We start from the raw sequence: 13,112 nt of genomic DNA, 5'->3' as shown, positions 1-13,112 counted from the left end.
TATAAAGATCGAAAAATGACTGTACTGTATGACAAAAATGACGTGTTTTTTAAAAAAAACCCTACAATTTTAAAAAATCTGCCCGATGTCCAAAATTACAAATGTTTGCTTAAAAAAAAAACGTTTTAACCTTCACACAGAGGTTTTCACGCGATATATCAGTTCGTTCGTCGACTATCACAAACACTTCTTTAAATGTAGATTCACATTTTTTTGCAGACCTCACGAAGTTCACATAACTATATTTGTGAACTTTCTGTTAAACTGAAACTTTGTAACATCGCAAATATTATACTAAATTCACATATATAACATGAATTTCATGAGATATAGTGTGAACCTCATGTTAATATATAATAACATCGCAAATATTGTACTAAACTTATATATATATATATATATAGTAATGATTCAGTGCTCCCAGTACCTACTCCCACCTAATAGAAGCTTTAGATTGTCAAATTTCTTAAACTTTTTTAGCTGATCAAACCCTATAGATATGATCTATAAGCATTATTTAGTAGAAAACAAGTTTTAGATCATGTGATTATAGCATATATGTATGTTTTTTAAGACCTTTAAAAATCAATGGCTCACAAAATATCAAAATTTTATGACTTAAAAAATCCTACATTTATGTTAAAAAAACATGATCCAAAGCATGATTCCCATCAAATAAACTATTTTGAGTACATTCATAAGGTTTAATTGAGAAGATACAACCTACAACCATGATTTCTAGTATGTGGGAGTAGGTGCTCCCCGAGCAGTAGCATAATCTATCTATCTATCTATCTATCTATCTATCTATATATATATATATATATATGTGTGTGTGTGTGTGTGTGTGTGTGTGTGTGTGTGTGTGTGTGTGATCTATAGGTCCATCCCACTTTCTCGTTTTGCCCCCTCAAAATCGTTTGGTATTTTTTTTCACATTTAACACCATAGATGTGAACTATAGGTTTTGTTTAGTGAGAAGAGGTTTTTGGATCACAAAAATCTGGCCTATATACAGTTTTTTCTGATGATCCAAAATCAATGGCTATGAAGGTATCAATTTTTCCTGGCTCATAAAAATACTTTTTTTTGTCAAAAAAATATGATCCTAGAGTCGATTTCCATTAAATCGAGCATGCTAAATACATCTAGCAGTTTAAATCTATTATAAAACACTTCAAACCATGAGGCATAACGAGAAAAGTGGGCCTAATATGTTCAGTTCTCTCTCTCTCTCTCTCTCTCTATATATATATATATATATATATATATATATATATATATATATATATATATATATAACACATGAACTTCGTGGGATATAGTACAAACTTCCTACGATCCTTAAGAAGTCTGCAAATTAGGTACTAACTTCGCAAATCATATCATTGCGGATATGCTTGTTTGTGATTTTTTATACAAGCATTAAATGCAAATTTTCTTCGTATAAAAATCGATTGTCACACACTAGGGCCATTTTCACATAAACTAGGGTTTTTTTTATAGTCCCCAACAAGTGGTCCCCAACATGCTTCCCCCTGACAATAATTTTGGTGACTATTTCTGGCAAATCATAAAAGACACTTCATCAGCGAAAAATCATTGATAATGAGTTTTTCGGTAGGCACATCTTTAACGGCTGAACCTGTTATTTTTTTTAAACAATGGCTTAAATCAAAATGTTTTTAGGCATGAGTTAGTTATGTTGTGTAAAAATTGCATAGTTTTTTAGTTATCTTTACATATTCTATTTTTTTCTTTGATTAAATCATTTGTGTGTGAGTGTTCGTGTGATTATATGTTGTGTATCTTGTATTATAAACATGATTAGGCAACACCATTTCTTTTGGTTGTTTCCTTAATGGTTCAATTTTTTTTATAGGCTATTATGTTTGTTTTTTGCAATGTTTGTTAATAGCCTACGCCCCTATCTATAATCTTTATTTTGTTACTATTGAAAATTCTAAATTTGTTTAATATGACTACTGAGAATACCGACTCGAAGGGGCCATACCCACAACATCCGATAGTGTTGGAACACAATAGAAAAATAAAGGAAGAAAAATTATGTACTCAATGATAGTTTGTATTATGAAGTACGAAATAGGCTTGACACATGGGTAGAAAAGGAGCCTGCGTCGTGGCCAAAAGCCTGGGTGCCTGACATTTTTCATAGAAAATGCAACAACAATGAAGTCATTTCAAGAATGAGAGAATGAAGATCTTTTGTTCAAAATTCAGGATTCATCATTTTTCAGCTCCCTATTACCCTCAAGGGAATAGTTACGCAGAGGCCACTAATAAAATCTCGATTCGCATCTTAGAAATGACCGTTGAGACGGGTCATGATTGGCACGAGAAAATCCATGATGCACTCTAGGCGTATCGAACCACCATTCAAACCCCAACCAATGCTACTCCATCAGAGCTCGTTTATGGAACCAAGGTGGTACTACCTCTTCATGTTCAGAACCCCGCTTTCAAGTTTGCATCGCTTCTAGATCTATCACTCAATCAATATCAACAACAGAGGTTGGTACAACTTGATCTACTCGATGAGAGAAGACTCAAAGCAGCAGAGCATGCTCAATCTTATCGTTAGAGGATAGCCAGGCAATATGCCAAGTCAGTTATAGAAAGAAGATTTTGAGTTAACGATCTAGTCCTCATATCAATGGCTCATCTCAGGCACTGTTCGCGTGGCAAATAGTCACCGAATTGGGAAGGTCCCTACGTGGTCAAGGAAGTGTTACCACGTAACTCATATCGTCTTATCAATGCAGATGGGGTGGAATTGCTTGATCCCATCAATGCCCTGCATCTGAAGAAATTCTATGCTTAGAGCGACTGTTCTGTCTTTTGCATTCTTCAAGGGGCTTCCTTCAATATTGATCAATTATTCTTTCATCTAATATTCTCCTCTCATGCTATACAGGGGCATCTTTTGTTATAAAAACTTGTCTTTTATTTCAAATATCCTGTATGTAGGCAGGATCAAGCAAATTCTTTCATTATCAAGCATTGTCTTTTATCATCAATTTGTATCGATTCGCCTCATTTTACATCGATTCACATAATTTTGCATCGATTTGCTACCCATTTAGGATAAGAGACAAATCCTGAGACCCGACTGTCATTTGTGACAATCCCTAGTGAAGGTGAAGTTGAAAATTCGCATCACAATCATCAAATATCTTCAAAGTGCCAACCTCTTTCCAAATCCAGTACTGTTATTTTTATAAAAAACTAGTGCTCATACTGGTTGATTTTTCAAAATCCAGTGCTTGTACTAGTGCTTTTTTCAAAACCTAGTGCTCGTGCTGGTGCTTTTTATAAAAAACTAGTGCTCATACTGGTTGATTTTTTAAAATTCAATGCTCGTACTGGTGCTTTTTCAAAACCCAATGCTCGTGTTGGTGCTTTTTATAAAAAACCAATGCTCGTACTGGTTGATTTTTCAAAATCCAGTGCTCGTACTGGTACATTTTCAAAACCCAGTGCTCATGATGGTGATTTTTATAAAAAACTACTGCTCATACTGGTTGCTTTTTCAAAATCCAGTGCTCGTACTGGTGCTTTTTCAAAACCCAGTGCTCATGTTGGTGCTTTTTATAAAAAACTAGTGCTCGTATTGGTTGATTTTTCAAAATCCAGTGCTCATACTAGTGCTTTTTCAAAACCCAGTGCTGGTGCTTTTTAACAAAAACTAGTGCTCGTACTGGTTGATTTTTCAAAATCTAGTGCTCGTACTGGTGCTTTTTCAAAACCCAATGCTCGTGCTAGTGCTTTTTATCAAAAACTAGTGCTCGTGCTTGTTGATTTTCCAAATCCAGTGCTTGTACTGGTATCTTATTGAAATCTAGTACTCGTACTGGTTATTCTTTCAAATCCAGTGCTTGTACTGGTTACTCTTTCAGATCTAGTTCTTATACTGGTTTAGCATCAATATTCATGCTCAATGCCAATTTTCAAACCTCCGGGTTAATCAATTTTTATCAAGCGAACCTCCAGGTCAACCAATTTTATCAAGCAAACCTTCAGGTCATAAATATTATCAAAGTCTATCATTTGCTAACCTACGAGTCACATTTTTCAATCATGGTCTTTCAAGATTCGACCCTCGTGTCAAAATCATTTGCCAATTGACTCTTTATCAATTATCAATAATCTTTCTTGCGAGAGACCTTTTCTTACAGGGTGAGTTTAAGAGAGCTCATTCCTTTTGCATGCAATCAATTCTTCATTCGCAAGAACCCTTTTCTAGGAAGAGTTTGAAGGGACTCGTTTATTCATGGACAGTTTGCAAAACAATCTTTATTGTCACACAAGAAACCCTATTTCCAGGGAGAGTTTCGACAGAAGCTCATTTTCTTTGTGGCCCCTCAATGTCTTTTTTTAGGTCACCCCCGCCATCGAGAACCCTTTTTCTAAGGAGAGTGTGATGGACTCATTCCTGTATGACAATTTATCGACCTTATCTAATCGTCCACCTTTCCATAAGAGAAGCCTAAAGTTATGGAGTTTTGACAAAAACTTAATTTCTCTTCAAAAGTTTTGTTTTGCAAACACCTCTTCTTCAGGGAAGAGAGAAGTATCTTTTATTACCCATTCAAGTAAGTGTCAGACTTGAGTCTCTCTCTTTTGGGGAAAGGAGAGGAGAATCTAGTCACAGATATGTCAATCAGATATCAAGCACTTCCTTTCACCAAGGATTTCAAGAATATTTTGCCAATTTGCTGTAAAAAATAATTGTTGATCTCAAACTTTTATTGCACAAAAATTTTACCTCATATTACTTTCGGTATTCCTTCTAAAAGGACAAAGCTCTTGCAAAGAAAGACTCAAAATTCAAGCTTTTCTGTTGGTCAATCAAAAGGATGAAGAAAACTCCTCGATATGACCGGTAAAGGAAAATCCAATGATGCTGAAAAGCCATAAGTGAGTTGATATTAATCACAGCTATGTCACATTTTCAAAGACCATTCTTCTGGCAATAAGGTAGCAAAAATATCCTGGGTGATAAAAATAATCCACTTAATCTCCTCAATCGTTCAAGCTATAATTAACTATCTGCAAAAGGAATCTCTCAATTATCGTTAAGTTGAAGACTGGTGGATGAGTTAGACCCCCGGGGCCAAAGGAGACTCGGATCATCTTCAAGTTGAAGGAGCATGTGGCGTGTCCTTCTAGAGAAAGTTTAAATCATCGTCAAGTTGAAGGCTGATGCGATGAACCTCCCATCAATCCCTAAAAGATTTGATCAATGCTATCATTAAGAGATTTTAATCAAAGAGATAATATCATCAATTCAATTCTTGAGACCAAAGAAAACTCGTATCATCTCCAAGTTGAAGGAGTATGTGAGGTGTCCTTCTAGAAAAAATTAGAACATCACCAAGTTGAAGGTTGATGCAATGAAATTCTCGCCAAACCCCAAGAAATCTTAATCTCTATGTCTCAAAAGAGTGCAAAAGGATCATCATGGGTAAACCCCAGATATTAAACTGCCAAAGAATCTTCTTTATTCATGTAAAATTCTTTTATCAATATCCTTTCATAAATCACTTTTATAATACTAAGAGCAAATTCCTTTCTTTTCATATCAAGGAAATGAATAGCTTCCTTAAAGAAACCCAACAACAATAATTTGATTTTGATTCTGGATTCTACGGAGTTATCCTAGTTGGAGGTAATACTCTAGGTAGAAGTGAAAATATTTTTTGCACAAACGTGCACATTCCAATCATTTTTTAATCAACTACAATTTTTATCATTTTGGCAACATTTTCTAGCTATCCCGACATGAAGTGAGAACTTGATGTCCATCTTTGATATATCCTGGCATTGTTTTTATCTCTCTTTAGGACTTGATAACAGGAGTTTTCAAGGTCCTTCCCTTCTTTTTAATCTGAGTGCTTGGGCTCTCAGATTCACACACTTTCCTGTGTTCCCTACTGCTCAGCCATAGATAGTTTATTTTTCGGTCCAAGGTCAAGCCAACATCTATATTCTTAGTAAAAGGTCATCTTCAAAAGCTATTTAGTCTCAGTAATGAGGCACCCAAGATCAATCCCTTTTCAAAGCTCTAGAGAACCCCATTTTCTTTCTTTTGCAAACCCCACTCGGATTTATTGTGCGAAATCCGAAGGTTCCATCATGGTTTCTTCTTTCAAGGATTCCATCTTCCCCTTCAGGATAAGGGTTAAACCTAAACCATCTTTCGCAAAAAAACCATCTTTCAAAAGCTATTTAGTCTCAGTCATAAGGCGCCCAAGATCAATCCCTTTTCCAAAGCTTTTAGGGAACCCTATCTTCATTGCCTTCTTTCTGGCACCTCATTTTCTATAAGGTATTTTTCGTGGATTCCTCAATCTTTTCTCTCGAGGACTCCACTCAAGCCTCCCATTCAGGTAAGGGTCAAACCTAAGAATGGTTTTCTCAATCTTTCTCTCGAAGACTCCATTCAAGCCCCCCATTCAGGTAAGGGTTAAAACTAAGCCTCCTCTGTGAGGTATTTTTCTTCCCATTCAGGTTAAAGGCCAAGCATGAGCCTCATTCCGATGAGGTGAATCTTCTTCTCCATTCTCCATCCCATATCTACCATTATCACCAGAGCCAATTCTTTCATACCCAGTCAGATTTTCCTAATTGGGGCATTTTTATAGCCCAAATTTGTTATGTTTTTCTTTGCCACTAAGCTCGGCTTTCAACTAATTTAGTAGCAAAGTGGGGCATCTGTAAACACCCTAAATTTTCCTCATTTATTCTCAGACATCCCCTTTCAACATATACCACTCTCTTTAGCTCAGTCTACCCCTAGGTCTGTCCCAATTTAAGTATTATTTCACCCATTTTGTTAGTAAAATTACCATTTTACCCCTATGTCACCTTAGACCCTTGTTGTATAGGCTCAACCAAGCTTGTTTTAAGTTTAGAAGAGTTAGAATGTTAGTCATTTCTAGCTCCTCTGAGCTCACGATGAGTAATGTTAGTTCATTTCAGCTAAAATTAGTTCATTTATCGAGAAATGAGCTCATTTCTAACTCAAATTCTAGCCAATTATCTATGATTCAGTCAATCATATTCCTCTGTATCTATCTTTAGCTCACCATAAGTTCAAGTGGCTCGGTTCCAATTTAAATTCCATTTCCACGGTCTTTGAGCCCATTTTAGCTCACTTCGGCTCATTTCAGCTAAAATTGAGCTAAGTCCAGTCAACCCAACTAGTGTTTGAGCTCTAGATTTAGTTCATCTCAGTATAACTGGCATTCATTTCAGCTCAAACCCAATACATTTTCATGATCTACTTCACTCTAGTGTTCATTTCTTACCATTTTCCTGAGAATTGGGTCATTTCTCGATCATCCAGTCTAGGAGCTTAGTTGAGTCAATGTCTTTTTAGTTCATCTAAGTTTAAAAACCCTAGAATCCAGTTCAATTCAGTTTAAACCAATTCAAACCTCATTTTTCAGTGTCACTCTTTGCCATGCAGGGGCAAAATCATTTCTCACGATATTTTGTCCAAAACATCAATTCTATCATTTTTCCAAGCTGGTACAACTATTAATCTGGGCTCGAATCAATTCTTTTTCTAAAATTTTAGCTATATCTGAGACCCAATTCACATTTAGATTAGATCTGATATCCAATTATCAATTTCTATCCTTGGACAGGAATCTCCAATTCTTTGTCTCTACTAGGGGTCTGGGACTTCGAATCCCTCATCTAGGGTTTACATTATGCATGTCATTGCATGTCATTTTATATCATTTTATTACATTTCATGTCATTGCACATCATTTTTGAGATCAAGCACTCTTGTTTTTAAAATACCAAATCCAGACTTGATTTTGAAACCTTTCTTTCGAAATTAATTTCAAAAACCTGGGTTTTAAATCAATATTTTCCATTTGGCCAACCCCTAGGGCTTTATATTTCTTTATTTCAAAGCATTTTTCTTATAACAATGATCTTGATTCATTTTAAATTTGATTCCTAAATTGATTTCCAATTTTCTTAATTTTTTTCAAGTGGGGCCCACCCTGCAGGGGGCGCCAAACCCTAATTTTTCCATCTTTATTCAATTTCATTTCATTTTTATATTTTATTTATTTTAAAAATATATTTTTTTTACAAATATAGGTGTCTTTTAAAAGCTTTTTGAAAATCTTGTTTTTAACCCCTTTATTTTATCTTTTTAAAATCGTTTTTGAAAAACCAAATGGGCCCCACATTAGGTGGTGCCATATTTGAAAGTCTTTAGGTTAGTTTAGGTTTTGTTAGAGTTTTAATTAAATTAAAATTTGAAAAGTCAAAACTTTTTTTAAATTAGAACTCTATAGGGGGATCGACCTTGCTAGAGTTTATCTCTTTTAATTAAGAGAGTTCCGACTAGATCGGAATTCTCCAAAACAAAGCAAAAAAATTCTATAAATACCTACCTCTAGGGGTCGACCCCTTCATGCTTTGATGCTCTCTCTCTCTCTCTCTCTCTCTCTCTCCCTAGAAGCCCTTCATCTTCCTCCAACAGCCTCCTCCATTGAAGCATCCCAAGGTGAGTTTCTTCTTTCTTTTTCTTTTATTAGTTTTTATTTTTCTATCGATTTCCATTGGATCCACCATTGCTGCCCCCCCTATGCATGCCCTTTCTCCTTTCTTTTCCATCCAAAAATCCATGTTTATGGTTCAAGATGATGATCAACTGATTATTTAATGTTCATTATATGTTTTTGATCAATTAACAATGGCTAGATTAGGTTTATTTCATTAATGCCTGAAGAAAGAAGGTGATTCGACCCCTCTATGGATTGAATCCCTCTTTTAATGGCTAAATCAAAATTTTGTCCATGATTCCCTATGTTTTTATTTTTATTTCATCATACTCATGCTTATTTTCATTGTTTTCATACGTTTAATCATGATTCATGGCATTAGTTACATATTTTATCAATTTTATCATGCATAATTCGATTTCTTTTTGTTCTAGGGTTTTAGATTTTATAGTCTTCAATTCTGGTCGTCTGTTAATGCTATTATTTTACTAATTTATGTTTGTTGTTTAAATTTGAATTCTTTATGATAGAATTATGCATCTGTCTATAATTTCCAGTAAAAAAGTTAGATTTTTTTGAGATTTGTAACCCTGTTTATAAATTCAAGAACCAAAACTTGATTCCTTCATCGTTAAAATGCTGTGTAAAATCAAGAGCATCTTTTTGAGGTCATATCTCCCTAACTGGAGATCGTATTTTGGATCCGTAAAAAGTGGTATGCTTGTCTATGTGTCTAGTTTATTTTGTGTAATTTTTAGAATTTTTTATGGTCATTTACTATTTTTTATCAATCTAAAATCAAAACCTATTTCTCTAGAACTGTTAGGTAACGTTTAACCTTTGGGTCATCGAGCTGGAATGATTTCTCCCTAACCAGAGATGATATCTCTGATCTATAAAAAGTATTGTGTTTGTCTACATGTCTAATTTTTCAAGTGTGATTTTGATGATTTTTAAGTTTGTTTGCTATTTTTCTTTAACCCAAAATCAGAACTTGCTTTTCTTGAACCATTATATGCTGGCCAAAATCAAGTGCAACTTGTCAGAACGATTTTTCCCTAACTAGAGATCGTATTCCCAATTCGTAAAAAGAGTTATTTTTATTTATCTATCTAGTTTCTCTCTGTTAAATTTTATAAATCTTATTACTATTTGATATGTCGTTCTAGTCTAAGACTGTGATAGGTATGACATAGCAGGTAAAATAACATCTTTTCTTCTTTTTTATTCAATATTTATATCCAAAATAATCCCAATTTTTTTTAATTGCATATTATTTTTAGGGTTATTAAAAGTTTCCATGTTGATTTTCATGATTTTTAGAAGTCATTTGATATGTTACTTAGTCATTTCATAAAAACAGGATGCCCGCGAAGTCCTAATTCAACTGAAATACGGGCAAAAATAAATCTTTTTCTATTATTTTGTCTTTTTCATGAAACGTCTCATATTTTTAGGATTTGATAATCTTCATAATCATATCAGGGTGATCTCCACCCGATTTGGCATCGTTTTGAATCCGTTTGGTCTTCAAATTAATCATATTTCAAAAATCTTTTCTGAAAAACCCTGTTTTTAATCTTGTTTTGCAAATAATATCAAATTTTAAGGGTATTCTAGTCATTTTTTTCTTAATTTTGAATTTTAAATTTATTTATTTTTATTATTTATTCAGTTATATATCATCCATTATGTTATTTAATGATTTTTATTTCAAGAAAGCATAAAAAAAAGCTTATATCTGGATAAATCCCTCAATTTCCAGATATTGTTAGATAAATACAAAAAAACCTACATTTTTCTACTAACAAGTTTGATAATTTTGCAGAGAAATTCAAGATTAGATTTTTTTTTTCCCCTTTTTCCTTTCTTCAATTTATTATTCAATTTTTGATGTAAAATGTAATTGTAATATTGGAATAAGAAAATTCCCTTCCTGCTTACCTTAGGTTGCATTTGCATATAGTTTGATTTTGATATATAATTGCTATTGCTTGTCATTCATACATATTTCAAATTCACAATGATCAACACAAATGACATGTGCACCTGCTTCTAGGGAGTTGATAAACTCAATGGAATTCGTATTTGTGGCCATAGTCAGGATATGAACGAAACTCGAATTTATCATCTTCTTTTAAGTTACAAACAACCTACACTCTTAGGCTATCTTCAGAAATCATTGCATATTTTTGAAAGCTTTTTGAAGTATTTTCCCTTTTAGAATCAAATGAGATATAGTCAATACATATTTGTGGTCATAGTCAGAGATATGTAGCAAAATTATTTTGTTCAAATTCTATAAGACACATAAAAACCCTTTTATACAAAATTGTTTTTTGAAAGAAAGAGGATTTATCAAAGATGTTTCAAATTTTCTTCTTCAAATATGATTTTATAAAACCATATTTCATTCATCACGTAAGTTAGTCAACATCATTTTCTGGGTTCTTTTTCCTCAAAATTGTTTTTCTCAAAATCTTCAATTTTCAAGAAATTTTCAAATATTTCTTAAGTCCAATTCACGATTTTCCAAGCTTTCTTTTCTTCAAAAATATTTCCCAAGTGTGGCTCATGATTTTCAAAGCATCCCCTTTTCCAAGAATTTTTAAAATATTCTAAGCATACATCATGTTTTCAGTCAAAGTTTTTTAAAGTTCATAGCACATGCCTGCTTCTTTGTGCATTTAGGAATAGAATAACAATTTAGACAGTTGAGCAAAGCAAAGCAAAGCATAAATTTGATCCTTGGTTCAATTACCCCTTGTTATGACACAAGGAATGGTTGAACCTTGTACCAATAGGCGAGTCTCATTCTACGAAATTTTTTCATATTTTAAAATGGAGGCGAGTTATTTTCAAAACTTTTTCAAAAGGTTAGTTTGACATGCAAAAGTAAAATTTTACAATGATAACAGTTCTACGCCCTATCATGGACAAGGTCAACAGGCCTCTGGGGTATCTAAAATATATAGAATAATAAACCCCTAGAATATCGCATTGATGCCAAAGTTCAAGCTTCTCCCGTGTCCCATGGGAGAACGGTTAATATCGAAAAAATGCATTAGTTCTAGGTTCAGTGATGAATGAATGTATGAATAAATGTGCATTATTCTGACAAGTCCTGTGTAACCTTGGAAAATGTGTCAAGATCAGTATACTACTAAAACGATAGGGAAAAGACCCATGTTGTATTCTCATGACTAAGCTATGCTCGAGGAGCTCACGCTTGGATTCGTGGGATACGGATGTGCCAAGTCTTCGAGACTTGAGCACGATGTTTCAATTGAGACCCTGAAGAGTTCAATTGAGGCCCTGAAGAGGCTCATGTGATATATGTCAAGTCTTGGAGACTTGAGCGAAATGTTTCAATCATAGCCCTGAAGAGGCTCTCAATATGTCAAGTCTTGGAGACTTGAGCGAAATGTTTCAATCATAGCCCTGAAGAGGCTCTCATGATATATGCTAAGTCGTAGAGACTTAAGAGTCGTTATTGTGATCTGTGGCCCTGAGTGGTCTGTGTATGTTATATACTTGATTGAATGCTTTCTTACCAAACCAGTAATGGTTCTAACCCCATTTTAATGAAGAATACATGTGTTGAACCTACGATGCAATATACAGAGCAAGGCGACATTGAGTTATAAGGTTTCTCTAGACAGTGTTGTACTACTTCCTTTATAAAACTAATACTGTTTTTCTAAGCAGTGATGTTTGTAATAAACAACTCGTTTTAATAATTGGAACACCTTGGTGGCCAATGAGTACTTGGCCACTTACCTGTGACACTTTTCTAAAACTTATGACTCATTATCGTCCATTTTCGTTGCTAAAACCTTTTCTAAGTTCTGCGACAAAGAAAAAAAAAAGAAATCCATGAAATTTTCAACTTAACTTTGTTTTGGAAATCCGGGGTGTTACAATAAGCATAACCAATGCGAAAATGAAAAAACATAATTCAAAATTCTTCTCATTTCAAAATATTACAATTCTTAAAACTTAAAGATCCAAATATAAAAGGCTAAATCTTGACAAGTATATAATCATCCAAAATTGTCTGGGTCCTTTAGGAATCGTTATAGGTAAGAGTAGAGCCTTCAGCCGCGCAACAACCCGCACTTTGCTTTAGTCCTCCATGAAGTTATCTGTAATGTTGTAAGGCATCAACCACTTGCCCATAAAAAACCCAAAACAAAACTTGAATAATACAAATCAAGTTGTAAAGGTACAATCAAAGTGTAATTCTCATCATTTTAAAAATGAGAGTTAAGGGAATCCACATCAAAACATGCACATGATATTCAATCACGTTTATCATCATTCATTGCATAACATTCATAATTACGTAAATTGTAAGCATGTTCTCACACTCATATTCAGTTTCATTCATGCCATTCAACATTACAATCATTTGTATCTATAACAAGTGTTCACATAAATGAATGAGAATTCACAATTCTCAGCATGCTTCAAAGTGAAGTAAAATACAATAATTCATGATAACATAAACATTCACTTTCTTTATCCTCAAAAGATGCATGCTCATGTCTAACTCATGAC

This window comes from Nuphar pumila, chromosome 1, assembly GCF_984573655.1.
Source record: "Nuphar pumila chromosome 1, dmNupPumi1.hap1.1, whole genome shotgun sequence".
Classification (NCBI taxonomy): domain Eukaryota; kingdom Viridiplantae; phylum Streptophyta; class Magnoliopsida; order Nymphaeales; family Nymphaeaceae; genus Nuphar; species Nuphar pumila.
The sequence above is the reverse complement of the archived record's forward strand: the minus strand, read 5'-3'. Positions refer to the sequence as shown.